Source organism: Erythrolamprus reginae, chromosome 1, assembly GCF_031021105.1.
Source record: "Erythrolamprus reginae isolate rEryReg1 chromosome 1, rEryReg1.hap1, whole genome shotgun sequence".
Taxonomy (NCBI): Eukaryota; Metazoa; Chordata; class Lepidosauria; order Squamata; family Dipsadidae; genus Erythrolamprus; species Erythrolamprus reginae.
The window spans coordinates 94,869,704-94,883,502 of record NC_091950.1 but is presented as its reverse complement, the minus strand read 5'-3'; the positions used below and the strand labels follow the sequence as shown (position 1 = coordinate 94,883,502).

Here is a 13,799-nt window from a genome sequence, read left to right as displayed (position 1 = left end):
AATGTGTTCCTAAGGCTTAACACTTCTCAAGTCATTTTAAACCATTAAATAAAAAAAAGTAAGACATAGTATATCACTCTTGTCTTATAATAATTCCAGAACTTCTATCATCTTGCACCTTGCCTCTATTTTCTCTGGACAATTTAAACCTTGACTAATTCATTCAGTAGCAGAAAAACAGAAAATTCCCAATTATTATACTGAGTTCTGTATCACTGCCACTATGTTTGCATATTCACAAAATTAATCAGGCTCCAATAATCTAATTAATTATTATACAACAGAAATGTTTCTATCAACTCAAAGAATTATTTATCATTTTAATAACATTCAACATTATGTCTCTCAGCAGATGACAGCACCATTTCACTGGTCCCAAAAAATTAAGAGTGGGAGCTGATTACTATTTGGAAAGAAGACTAGCAGGAAACACTGGGCTACACAAATAAAGGAAGAAACCCTCAGCATTCCAAAGGAGGCAGTATCAAATTGTTTTTACATTGCTTTTATCAAAAGTATGTAGAAATAACCATATAGCTGCCAGAAGTCAAAATAGTCACTTTCTTAGGAAAGCAACACAATAAAATATTTTGACTAACCAACCACCGATAATGAAACAAAATCTATTCTTGGAAAAATTAGTGAGTGGAAGAACATCTAAATGGATTTACCAAGACAGTGTTCTCCATGTAATATTCCATTCTCTGCTGGAAGATTGATTTTTAAAAAAATTCTGTCTTTATTATTTTTATAAATAACTCAAAATAGCAAACATACCTAATATTTCTTCCTCCTCCCTTCGCCTATTTTTCTACAACTATTTTATGAGATGAATTGGGCTAAGAATGACAAGTCATCCAGCTAGTTCTCATCTCTAAGTGAAGACAAAAACTTTATAGCCTGGTTCTTTGATCATTGGACCAATGCTGCTAATACTTTGTTTTTTGTCAGCAAATTGAACAGAATCTAAGAAATGAGTACTCATACTTTATTATGTAGCTGAGAATTGGTGCTGGTGTGTGTGTGTGTGAGAGAGAGAGAGAGAGAGACAGAGACAGAGAGAGACAGAGATTAATATTTGCAGTAATGTAAACAAGCAATTTTTAAACTCCCCCTTCCCATTTTGCAGAGAAATTTGGGTTCATCTTCATCTATGTAATCCATGAGAGAACTGTCCCCATGTCCATCTCCAGAATCCCACCTCCATAACTTCTCCATGTCTGTATGATACTGTCCCACTGGCCAAATTACATGGCAATGTCTCTAATTGCTCTCTCAGCTTTTCCACATTCACAAAGACAAAATTATTTTCTCTCCCGGCCAAGTTTTCCATAAGAGCTTTTTAGGAAGATGGAAGCTTGTTTTCTCTCTCATTCAATGCTCAGGCCAAATTTCACATCCCTAGAAGTGATTTGTGTTACAACTAAGCAACATTGGGACTATGCCAGTGACTACTCTGCATCTCTTCCGCCCATTAATATTTACGCTGGTTGAGTAAGCTGCAAGGATAGGCAGGGTAAGGAACTGTCATCACAGGAAAGAAAGATACGGTAATTGTTAATAGAAGTTTCCCCACTATCTAGCATTTACTAAATACTTTCAATGCAATGCAGATCAGATTAAAACACATTCATTCAGATTTTTGGCTTGTTTTATATTTTCCAGTAGCTATGTGGGCAGATATATATGCAGAAATAATATTTACAGTGTTCATTCTGAAAGAAATGTATATTCTCTAGTCTACAGCAGTGTTTCCCAACCTTGGCAACTTGAAGATATCAGCATTCGCTGGCTGGGGAATTCTGGGAGTTGAAGTCCAAATATCTTCAAGTTGCCAAGGTTGGGAAACACTGCTCTACAGTATATGGTGCATGTTACCACTGACCCTGATTTTCTTAACTCTAACTCCAGTGCAGGATTTCATTTCTCAAAACTATTGTAGAACAAAGCTGTATAAATAATAAATAATAGAACTGGTACTGGATCCAACTTAACAGATATTTTTCTAACCTTTATTTTAAAAAGACAAGTTGGTTTTAAATAAAGTTACATTTAAAAATTAATTCTGGAACTGATTACGATGGGCAGTTTTCATTAAACTTTATAATAGGATGCAAAGCATAAATATACAGTATATGCTAACTATTATTTGATGATTCCAACCTAATACATGGAAGGTCTTCCCCCGTCAACTTTTGAAATGGACAAGGGGTCAAGAAATAGGAACAGCTAGGAATCTCAGAAAGTACTTTCATGTGGTTAAGGTTATTTATTATAACAAAAATCTGTTGACGTTTCTTTCTATCTCAACTTATTCCTAACCCAAATCAACACAGAATTGTTATAAGTTTTTCTCATGCTTCCTACTTACATAAGGTTGAGATATATTTTTGTAATAACTCAGTTCCACATTATCCTGATATTCCCTCACACATATAATTTTATACATCCAGGAACAATTATATGAATTAGATTAGGATGAGCCAGGGTGACTAGCCCAAACTCAGCTAAATAACCAATTGCTGGGACCTAAATCAAGAGATGCTTAGTTCAAGTGCAGCTTCCTTTACCACTTTGTTTGTACAAATCACTTAGGTGTCACCATATTAGCGTGAACTACTATGGGTGTACCTAGATACACTCATATAACACCGATGCTCCGCGAGCTGCACTGTTTGCCAATCAGTCTCCGAACGCAATTCAAGATGTTGGTTATCACCTATAAAGCCCTCCATGGCTTAGGACCAGACTATCTTCGGGATTGCCTTCTGCCGCATACCTCCCAGCAACCAATAAGAACCCACAGAGATGGCCTCCTCCGGGTCCCGTAAGCTAAACAATGTCAGATGGCAGGCCCCCGGGGAAGAGCCTTCTCTGTGGTGGCTCTGGCCCTAAGGAATCAACTGCCTCTGGAGATTCGTATCCTCCCCACCTTACCAGCCTGTAAAAACCTGGCTCTTCCGGCAGGCCTGGGGCCATTGATTGAGTGAGAACTAGATCTGGCCATGAATGAAGAATGATAGTGAGAGTATGTGTGGTTTAGTAGGGTTTTTAATTAATGTTTTTAATGTCATTTCTAAGAATTGTTTTAATGTTTTTTATGTTGTTTTTAAGAATTGTTTTTACTTATTGGAAGTCGCCCAGAGTACTACAGGAGTTGGGCGGCATAGAAGTGCAACTAATAAATAAATATTAAACAATGTAGCTGGGTTTGGTGCACACTTGCCTATGGTTACCCAGTTTACTTGATTAACCCCAGTATCTTGATTTTGGATTTATTTCAATCTATAAGCCCACCCTTGTCAAATTCATGACTCTAGGTATTTAACAACAATTAGAAACACTATTAAAATAAGTGTCTATTGAGATTCTCAACCCAGGCCATGATTGTCCCAAAGGTGCTTTTTCAAGAGGCAACTGGACTTTCTTGTTTTTCTTGGAAGTGAACTGTCTTCAGAGAAAAACAAGACAGTCCAGTTTCCTCTTAATAAAGTATCTTTGGGATATAAAATAATTTAAAAACCCCATATATATAATAATCAGCCAAAGTAAAAACAAATCCACCATCAACAGATCAAATATTATATTTCTCTACCTGTCCATCTTGTACCAAATTCTGGACAGATATATAAATGTTTTTTTTTAATAAAATGAAAACAATATGGATCAAACCATTAATTAACTTATTACTTATTAAGCTATAAATACCACAAACATTAAAAACTAAAACCTGGCATCAAATTAGGCTTCTGACATGCAATCACCTCATCCTATCAGAGAGCTTGGGGGAAAAGACAAGTCTTCAGTGCTTTTCAAAAGGTTATGATAGGGGCCTTCAGGGGAAGAATACAAGTAATTCTTGACTTACGACTGCAATTGAGCCCATTTTTTCCAGTTCTGTTGTAACTTCAGTCATTAAATGAACTATGGTATGTTGGGGACTACTTGTTTTCCATAAGGTAGGACTGTGATGGCGAATCTATGGCACGCATGCCATAGCTGGCACATAGAGTCATATCTGAGGGCGCGCGATGCGCTGCCCTGTCAGCTCCAGCATGCTTGCACGTGCTGGTCAGCTAATTTCAGCCTTCTGGAGGGATAAGACCGTTTTCGCCCTCCTCAGGCTTCAGGAAAGCCTCCTCCAAAAGCTGTGTGCATGTGCCGAGCTGCAGAGTACCAGAGGGACAAAGCGAGGCGATGTCAGCCGTTTCCCGGCACCAGAGACGAAAGGGCAAGGCGAGGGAGTGACAGACAAACTCCATTCTGGCTGAAACAATGGGTACTCATCGGAGTCTGGGGGTGGGTTTTTAGGGGGCAAGCTTGATAAAAATAGTGGAGATGGAAGGTCAACCGCAGGTGGCGCAGCACCACCACCCGACCCCCCACCATGCCAAGTTGGAGAAAGAGCAGCGGAGGGCGGGAGAGGGGGGGCAGGTGGCCACCCAGATAACAAATGCTGCCCCGTATGACTGAGTTGGCTTCCAATGTTCCTCCTGCGCAGCCCCAGAAAAGCAGCGGCAGTTGCAGGGCAAAGGGCAAGAGCTAACCCCCTGCTCAGGTACACCTTGCCCTTCTCTCAGGCTTCCCTTGCAGACCCTATCTTCTTATCCACCTTCAGCGCTGCTGCTTCCACAAGTACACGCACTTGCCTCATTTCAAAACACAAACAAAACACAAGGCGGCAGGGGCAGCCAAGCCAGCACTCCCAAAACTTGGGGCGGGTGAGTGGGGAGGCCAGACGGGGTGGTCTCCTCATCTTAGTAGCCATGGTGGGCTTTGATGGCATGTCTCCCCACCTCAGGAGGGGGCCTGACTAATGACTCAGCTTTTAGGCTCCCTCCTAATGGTCAGAGGTGGAGCTGGGGGGAGGAGGAAGGTGACAGCAGCTCTGGTTCAGTTTTCAGACCATCAGCCACTTCCCCTTCCCTTCCAGCCAGACTTCCAAGCCAGGAGAAGGGAAAGAGTTCTTGATTATAATAGAATTTTTAATTGGCCAAGTGATTGGGGACAGAAGGAATTTGTCAGAAATGGCTGTGAAGCAGAATCCAAGCTTCCTTTCTCCTGCTTCTTCCTGGTCGCTTCACCCATAGCCAGGGATGGGGTTTCTATGAAGGTGTCCTGAAACCCAGGTAGGAAAAGGGAGAAAAGGAGCCTGAGGCGAGCCTCCAAGCCATTTTCAGCCATCACCCACTGCTGCTGCTGCTTCTTTCGTGGAGTAGCGAGGAGGGTGAAATCCAAAAGGCAGGCGGGCCTGCCTGGGTCGTAGCCTTCCTGTCCTCCTCCAAAAGAGACTCACCCCATCCAGGTTCTTCTTAACAGGTCTCCCTACTTAGCCTCCATGCTGAATTATGTGACCTGATATTGATCGTCCCCCCAAAATGAGTCCATTTTCTGAGCTCTTCCAATTGCCCACACTTGCGGGGTGGGGGGGTGGGGTTGCAGAGCCAGTGATAGCATGCAATAGAGGGGAAGCGCTTCTCACGCCCCCAGTTCATTTGTGCAGAAAAGAGCAGACACTCAGAAGAGATTGGAAGATGGGCTCCTTTCGGGTGGGTGAACACTGGGGAAGTTCAGTGGGGAGGCTAAGTAGGGAAACCCTTCTTGTCTATTTGGATAAATAGTTGTAGTTAGGAAAAGGGAGTCCCACAGATAATCTGACTCTATGCAACACAATTATTGCATAGGCAGTGCCATGTATCTGGATCCCTAAGTTAAATTAAAAAAAACCCATGATTTGAAGAACTTACAAAATGCCAGCAGGATTGGGACCAATCTAATGTTGGAGGAAAGGGGAAATTATGCTCTTAAAGGGCAGGCGCTGCAACAAAAAAGGTTCTCTTCATGGGCTCCACCAGATGGCATTCCCTAATAAATAGTATTGGGACTGTTCTTTGCTGCTGAAACTAATGGGATAAGTAGAGTTTACTGGGAAGCCTCTCAATGTTTTGCTCAACCCCATGAATTGAGACTTGTACTATTAGTTAGCATATGATAACGCTAACTAATCATAACATTATTATGTGAATCAACGACCTATTTTCTAAACTTTGATGAATAAAACATTGTGGCTGTTTCTCCACTGACTTTCTTGTCAGAAGGTCGCAAAAGGTGATCACATAATCCTGGGACTCTGCAACTATCATAAACACATGCCAGTTGCCAAATATCCAAAATTTGATCACATGATCAGAGATATTGCAACACTTGCATGAAAAATTAACAAGCCATATTTCTTAGGGCTGTTGTAACTTTAAACTGTCATTAAATGAATAGATTTAAGTTGAGGACTACCTGTAATGCTATTGTGTGTAGATATAGACTACCTATAGTGCTCTCTCGCTCGCTCGCTCTGTGTACACATACATATATACATACACACACACATATGCATATATATATGTATATATATATATATATATACACACACACACACATACATACATACATAAATACGCTACATATTTGCTTGCTTGCAACACAGCCTCAGATAAACGAAACCCCTGTGAGTATAACACAAATATATGGCTTAGCATGAAAGAGTTAACTACACACCTTAGCTATGAATTAAAACATGATTTTAAAAACAATTTGGTGCACAGCGTAATGTAAGTTACAACACAGCATTTTAAAAAATAAACTCTTCAATTATATATCACTTATGTGCTTCTACCATCTAACAATGGGATTTATGCATATTGCCCAAAGTAATAATGTGCTTAAAAATGGCATCATTGGCTTAATGGAATGCACTAAATTAAAACCAAGAAAGCTAGCCCAATTTGAAAACCCTGTCATTGTCTTTCAATTGGATTCAGAAAAATCTGAGTTGCTGTGAAGATTTCCCTACTCTTGAAACAAATGCTCTTTGGAGAAAGCCCTTTGAAAATTCACACCACTTTTTCCTGGGTCTGTTATTTGTATTCTGCCTATTTCCCTGATAATGCAAGTAATACAGCTTGATTCGCTGACCCTCTTTCAATATCTCTCTCTCAAATGTACCATATACAAGCAGAATATTTTAAGGCACACACATCTAATATTTTACAAACCCAAAGATAGATAGATAGATAGATAGATAGATAGATAGATAGATAGATAGATAGATAGATACATAGATAGAAACACATATGCAGTACATGTTTGTAAAATATTGGATGTGTGTGCCTTAAAATATATGTATACATACAGACCCAGTAAGAATGCCATTCTCTTTCTCGATCCATGTCCCCATTTTATTTATAGCCCTCCCGCACTAACAACAATTGAGCCAGGAATATCAATGAGAAGTCTCATTCTCTTGTTATTTCTGATGGATCTTTGAGAGGCATCTCATTGTTCTCAGCAGTAGCTAGCCGGTCTTCTCAGTTGTTTATCATGCCTATGAATTTCCCTTCTCCAAAATCACACTCCTTGCCCCCAGCCCACAAGACACACACAGAGCTCTGAGTCGGCGACATCAGCCAGAAGCGCCCCTTTCCCGCGACATCAAGGACTTGGCAGGAGAATCCTCGTCACCTCTTCTTGTTTCCCACCCCCTCAACAAACGAAGTCCCCCCCTCCCAACCTCTCCCAGAAGCTCGGTCGGCCGACACTGACAACATCCACAGCATCCCCGATGTAGCCGCTGCCAGAAAACGCCACACAAAACACCCGCTTCTCCGGCACCTTCTCATCTACTCCGAAGTCAAAACGCCACTGAGTAGCAATGCAGGCCGCTCCCCGGGCATTGTTTCTGCCAACCTTAGCAAGCCTCGGCCCCCGGTTCGGTCAGTCGCCGCCCTGCCCCGGAGCCCACTGCGGGGCAACGCCGCCTTACCTAGTTCGAGCTAGGCCGCGGTTCTCGTTAATGCCCAGCCACGGGCGGGTAACTGCAACTCCTACCGGCAAAGGGTGGAAAAAAGGGCCGGCACTCCTCCGAGGCGGGGCGGGCTACATTGCAGCCGGCGACACCAGCCTCCGACTCCCACCGCACCTGAGAGCGGGGCCTTCTTCGGCGGCCCATGTGACAAACAAAGGCAGGGGTGTCCGCCTCCCCAGTAAGGAGCATGCGCACTGTGTCCGCTCCTCGCTTCGACGGGGCTGAGGGGAGTTTGAATTCGGCCTCCTCTTACTTCGGGTGAAGAAAACACGAAGTAAACAGAGTTCCAAAGCGCCGCCTTATTTTATTTCGGCGTTTCGCCGGCTGAAAAGTCCGGGTCGCAAAGGGGAGGGGGGTTTCGGGTCTCGGCCTTGCACGACTCGGGAGTCGTTCACAACGCGCAGCTCGGCCGGCCTTAAACTGTGTGGGATGCAACAAGTTGCAGCGCGCGTTTAGGTTTCAAGTCTCGCGGCTTGTTTTTACTAGCGTGCAAGGTGAAGGCGCCCGATGGATGCTACTCCCACAAAGTAAGAGATAACGGGGAGGGGGAGAGACAGGGACGGACGACGAGCCAGAAAAACTTTCTTAGAGGGCAGGTGACAACCTACCCACCCTAGTTCAGTGTATGGTATCTTTTTCTACACTGAAAGCAAGTCTGGAAATTCACTGCCAATCTTGGGAGCCTGATTTTCCGAATTTAAGACTTAGCTGTTCTTAGAAAACCCAGGGGAGATAACTTTGGTCACCGATTATTTCCAAAAAATGGTCTAATTTTGTAACAATTGTCATGTTAAAATTGTAACAAAATAACACCTGTGCACTCAACTGAAAAAAGTCAAAGTTAAATGTTTAAAAAATTAAATGTTCTATTCAAATCTCATATAATTAGTTTAGTTATCTCGCTTCATATTTACAAAAAAAATTAATTGAACAGAGTATTGCCTTACGGCATGCAAGCTAAAGAATCCATATTTCATATGCAAACCCTTTCCCGTTTAAAATCCTTTTAAGAATAAAAACATGATCGAAACATTTAAATATGTTAAAGGGTTAAATAAGGTTAAGGAAGGAAGTGTTTTTTAATAGGAAAGTGAACACAATCTGAGGTTAGTTGGGGAAAAGATCAGGATCAACATGAGAAAATATTATTTTACTGAAAGAGTAGTAGTTGCTTGGAACAAACTTCCAGCAGAGCTGATTGGTAAATCCACAGAAACTGAATTTAAACATGCCTGGGATAAACATATATCCATCCTAAGATAAAATACAGGAAATAGTATAAGGGCAGACTAGAGGGAACATGAGGTCTTTTTCTGCCATCAATCTTCTATGTTTCTAAATTAATCCAAAGATAATTTAGCTTTGGATAAACTGTCCAGAGTCCTTTGGGAGTGGGGCAGCATATAAAGCCAAACAAACAAATAGAATGAATTGAATTGAATTAATTAATTAATTAATTAATTAATTAATTAAATACTATAACAAATATAGCATCTGAATAGGAATTCATTCATTTGCAGGAAATACAAAACCGTAAAGAGTCTATTTCATTAACATTTCAAAGCTTTTTGTATGTTAGAGCTGTGTAGCAAGAATCACAAAAGAGTAAATAGTACTCAGGAAATAGTATAAGGGCAGACTAGATGGACCATGAGGTCTTTTTCTGCCGTCAATCTTCTATGTTTCTATGAAAAAACTGGTAAAAATCAATACCTATCTTTTTTACAAGTATTTGGAAAATGGACACATTTGGTGTAAAATCAACATCAAGAACATTCCAAGTATTCACTACAAATGCAACCAGCAAGAACACAAATTTTGACACAATTGGTTTCCTTCTGACAGCTTCTCTGGCTATTATTTTTACTTCTAAAATGCTTATTTTAAGAATTCTATGCATAAAGTTTCATTAAATTCAAAAGTTTGATTTACAGGTATATCCCACCTTTTGTACAGGAGCTCAAGAAGATGTACACAGTGCTCTCTCCTCCTTTTCCACACAGCAAGAACCTTATGAGATTGGTTGAACCGAGAAACAACAAAATGGCCCTAGGTTGTCCAATAAGATGCTATGGTTCAGGGTAGACTAGAACTCAGGCCTCCTCACTTTTAGTCCAGCAATGTGTACATAGTCATAGCCATGAGCATCCATAAGATCTTGCTGCTGAAAGCAGCATCATGTTGCAAGCTTTATTCCTTTTGTACAGGGTCTGTAATACATGTATCACAATATATGTGTGTTAGTCTGGCATCCTGTTGCCATTTTTAGCATTCTCGCACCTATAATTTTAATAGCTACTGTTTATCAAAAAACCCTATGACTTAAAAAAAAACCTGGTTTTAAAAAAATAAAATAAACAATCTACTGTCAAACTAAAGAACATATTTTAAAATAGTACAAAATAAGCTTTTGCATTTTTTCAGCACATAAACCACAACTAAACTGAGGGAGCCAGTCTTTACAATTCTGAAAGCATAGGATTATTTCAGCACTTATTTACTAATTTTCTGCTTTATGCAATGTTAGCATGTCATTTAAAATATCCCATTCAAAGGAAACATTATTGGGGATTAACCTGCACTCCATTCATAAGCACTTAAGTCTACCATAGTATTTCAACCAAGGAATCTAAAAATCAAGTGCAAGATCCAGATCATAAAGCTACCCCTGATCTCAGTGATCCCTAAATGTGGGTATGGAACCTACCAACAAAGTCTAAGAATCTTGTAGATGTTATTACCATGACAGAGAAATTGCTGTTAAGAAATAATGCAGTCCCTGAATCTATTTCAGTATGCCAATATTTGATTAAGACATTGAGGCAAGATATTCTGACATTATGGCATGCTCTAGAGTGTGTTAAGAACAACCTTGTTCTGAAATAGCAACCCATTATGTTCTATTGACTTTCCAAGTTCTGGAATGAAGGGCACTTAGCAACCATAATGAAGGAAACATTGAGGAGAGAAAGGGTACCAAGGAAAATGGTTTCAGGAGCCTTAACATTTCAATAGTTTGTCTTTTCAGGCATTATCAATTTCATGGTGAGTTTAGATAATTCAGATTTCAAGACATCACTATCAAATATTTAAACCAGATTACTAGAATATCTTTTCATACTTGTTTGGCACATAGCAGATTTTAACAGTTTCGAAACCCTTGCTTAGAAATAAAACACATATTTCAGTTTAAAATACATACTTAAAAATACATGGTGTTTCCAAAATGTAAAGAAACAATACAAGGGACTTGATATATGTAAGATAAAATTAGTGTAACTATATAGGTGTCATAATTTCAAAAGGAGAAACTAATATTAAAAGTCTTAGCTAAACACCCCCCATGTTCCTTTTGCACATTACCAGATACTACAAATAACTCTGGATTATGCAAGCGAAATAGTCAGGCTTACTGATCATTTTATTACATTCTTATCTCCATCTCTATTTTCTCAGTAAATGAATCTAGTCAAGAAATTCAACAACTGCCAAGAAATGAAGACAACTGAGATGCTAATGTGAAAAATCAGTAGCAACTATATTCAGCTGCAGCTGTTGCTCAATTACTGCATCATCACAACACATGAGAAGTAACCATGATCAAGCATAAACTTCTGAATGCTTATCTGTCTCCTTTTGGGCAGTAGTTGTAATTATTAAAAAACCTTTTTTCTGTTGGGGGGGAGGAAAAGATTCTTCTGCAGATAATTGTGCATAACAGTGGCAACTCCTAAAAGTCATTCACTCACACAAGGAAGTGAACAAGCAGAAGTATGGCTTTATTATGTTCCTTTAGCTGAAGAATGGAAAGAAGCCATTGCCTAAGATTTTAGGTAGCACCTAAGTCCCCAGATCTTTGAGGAAGATACCCACTGGGCATTAATTGTAGCTTATGACATGTGACTAGCAGTGGTGGGATCAGACTCCTTCAGAAATATTCTCAATGTTTGTACCTTTACTGGTGCTGTTCCTAAGGCAGTGCCTTTCTTCCCACCAAAGCTAGAGAATGTTGTTACTACTTCCAAGGAAAAGAGTGGGTGAGCAAATGGTGGCAGGTGCTGTTTTGAATTACTATGACTATTCATTCATCCATGTTACAACAGCTACTAGCAAAATATTAAGAATAGTAAGGGCTTCATCTACTTAAAATAGCCAACTTCTTAAGCAGTGGGAACTGGAGACACTGGACTGCCATCTGTCAGAAATGGTGTAGGGCCATGATGGCAAACCTATGGCACCTGTGTCAGAGGTGGCACATGGAGCCATATCCACTGGCAGGCGAGCTGTCAGCTCCAGCATACATGCACATTCTGGCCAGCTGATTTTCAGCCTTCCGGAGGGCCAGGGGAGTCTGTTTTCTCCCTCCCCAGGCTTCAGGAAAACCTCTGGAGCTTAGGGAGGGCAGAAAACAGGCCCAACTATCCTGCTGGATGTTTGGGTAGGCCCATTGGGTCTGCTTTTTGCCCTCCCCAAGCTCTAGAGGCTTTCCCCGAGCCTGGGGAGGACAAAAATGGCCTCCCCCAGCTCACCCACCCCTGGAAATACTAAGCTCAGTTTGGAGGTCAGCAGTGTGTCACGCATGTGGGGGGAGTGTGGGTGGGTATTGTGCGTGCATGCGCATATGGAAGATGCTTTGCATTATGGGTGCTGATGCGCACATGTGCTATCATGCACTTGGGCTCGCATTTTTGGCACCCAACAACAAAAAGGTTAGCCATCCCTGGTGTAGGGTCTCCGGCTTGTGTGTGTGTGTTGGATTAGATCACCTACAAAGTCCCCTTCCAACTCTGTTAAACTGATAATAATTATCAATTTATCAATAATTATTATTGATAAATAATCAGGTCAGTAAGCTGAAATCCTCACTTTCTTCCACCAAACAAAAGATGCTACCAGCTGTGTTCCACAGCATGTCTGCCCACCATTTATACAATTCATCCACACTAAACTCCTGGTTCTAGTTCATACCTTGCTAGGCTGATACCAAGCGGGCTAGTTGGTGCTTCTGCACATGAAAACACCGGTCTAGCCTGGTACCTATTAAAAGAGGAGACGCCCACTGCATAGGAAGTCCCTCTCTGAATGCCTCTTAGATCCCACCGCTAGCCCTGCCAGAGCCGCAGGCGACGCTATGTAAAGAAGCGAAAGCGGGGCTTCAAACCACAGAGGGGCGAGATCGTCTTCTGGCTTTAGGTCCCCCCGGGACATCCATAGGCCGGGAGGGGCCTTACGCCTCGCTGTCGAGTGACAGAAGCGGCCAGGGAAGAAGAATGAAGCGTGGCCTCCTCATACCAGTGACTCCGCTCCGCAGCCCCAGCGTTCCCCGCTACTCGGGCAGTCACTGAGGGAGAAAAGGGACACTTACCGAAGCCAAGGCGAAAGGCAAATCCCAGGCCTCTCCCAGCGGCCGTTTGAAATCACTAAGGATGTCTACACCTCCCAATATCCCATCTCCTCATTGGTTTCCACCCGGAATACCCGCCTCCTCAACCTGGAACCCTATTGGCTAGTTTGAATCTGGCAGTTGCGGACAGGGTGCCCGCAAGAAGTGGGAGGCAGCAGCGGCGGCGCTTGTGCTTTTTATTCGGCTGCTCTTTCTTGTCGTTTTTTTGTTGTTGGGATACGTCAACCCATGTGGTGGGGGCCGGCCTTGGCAACGGCCTCGGTCTCTATTTGCAGAACCTGGCGGAAAAGAAAGCAAGGGGGGCGCCGCAAGGAAAGTGCCGTCTCTGAGGCTTCAAACGCAGCTTAAGGAAGACCCAGCCCCAAAACTGGATTGCCGCGCCTCCCTCCTGCCCTGACAGGGCTCTTAGGTTTCCCACAGGGATAATGCTTTGACTTAAGGTGGCAAAATAATGTATAGCTGTCGAAAAGATGGCGTGTAGTAAAAAGAATAAAGTATTCAATGAGAATATTTCTATTCAGATCTAGTATGTGTTAT

The 13,799-nt window shown here is 41.7% G+C and overlaps 1 protein-coding gene across 6 annotated transcripts in view; it reads right to left on the bottom strand.

Moving 5' to 3' along the window:
- Positions 1–13,308, bottom strand: part of CKAP5 (cytoskeleton associated protein 5) — a 72,975-nt gene extending 59,667 nt beyond the window's left edge. For 3 of the 6 annotated variants that reach the window (XM_070759956.1, XM_070760002.1, XM_070759985.1), the window contains exons 1-2: positions 13,224–13,308; positions 9,804–10,068 (exon numbers count right to left, since the gene is read on the bottom strand). The gene's annotated coding sequence lies outside the window, so the exon portion shown is untranslated. Of the gene's footprint in view, positions 1–7,816; positions 8,194–9,803; positions 10,069–13,223 lie in introns of those variants that run through there. The other 3 variants (XM_070759965.1, XM_070759994.1, XM_070759976.1) reach the window with 2 other exon arrangements.
- Between the last annotated feature and the right edge of the window lie 491 nt (positions 13,309–13,799).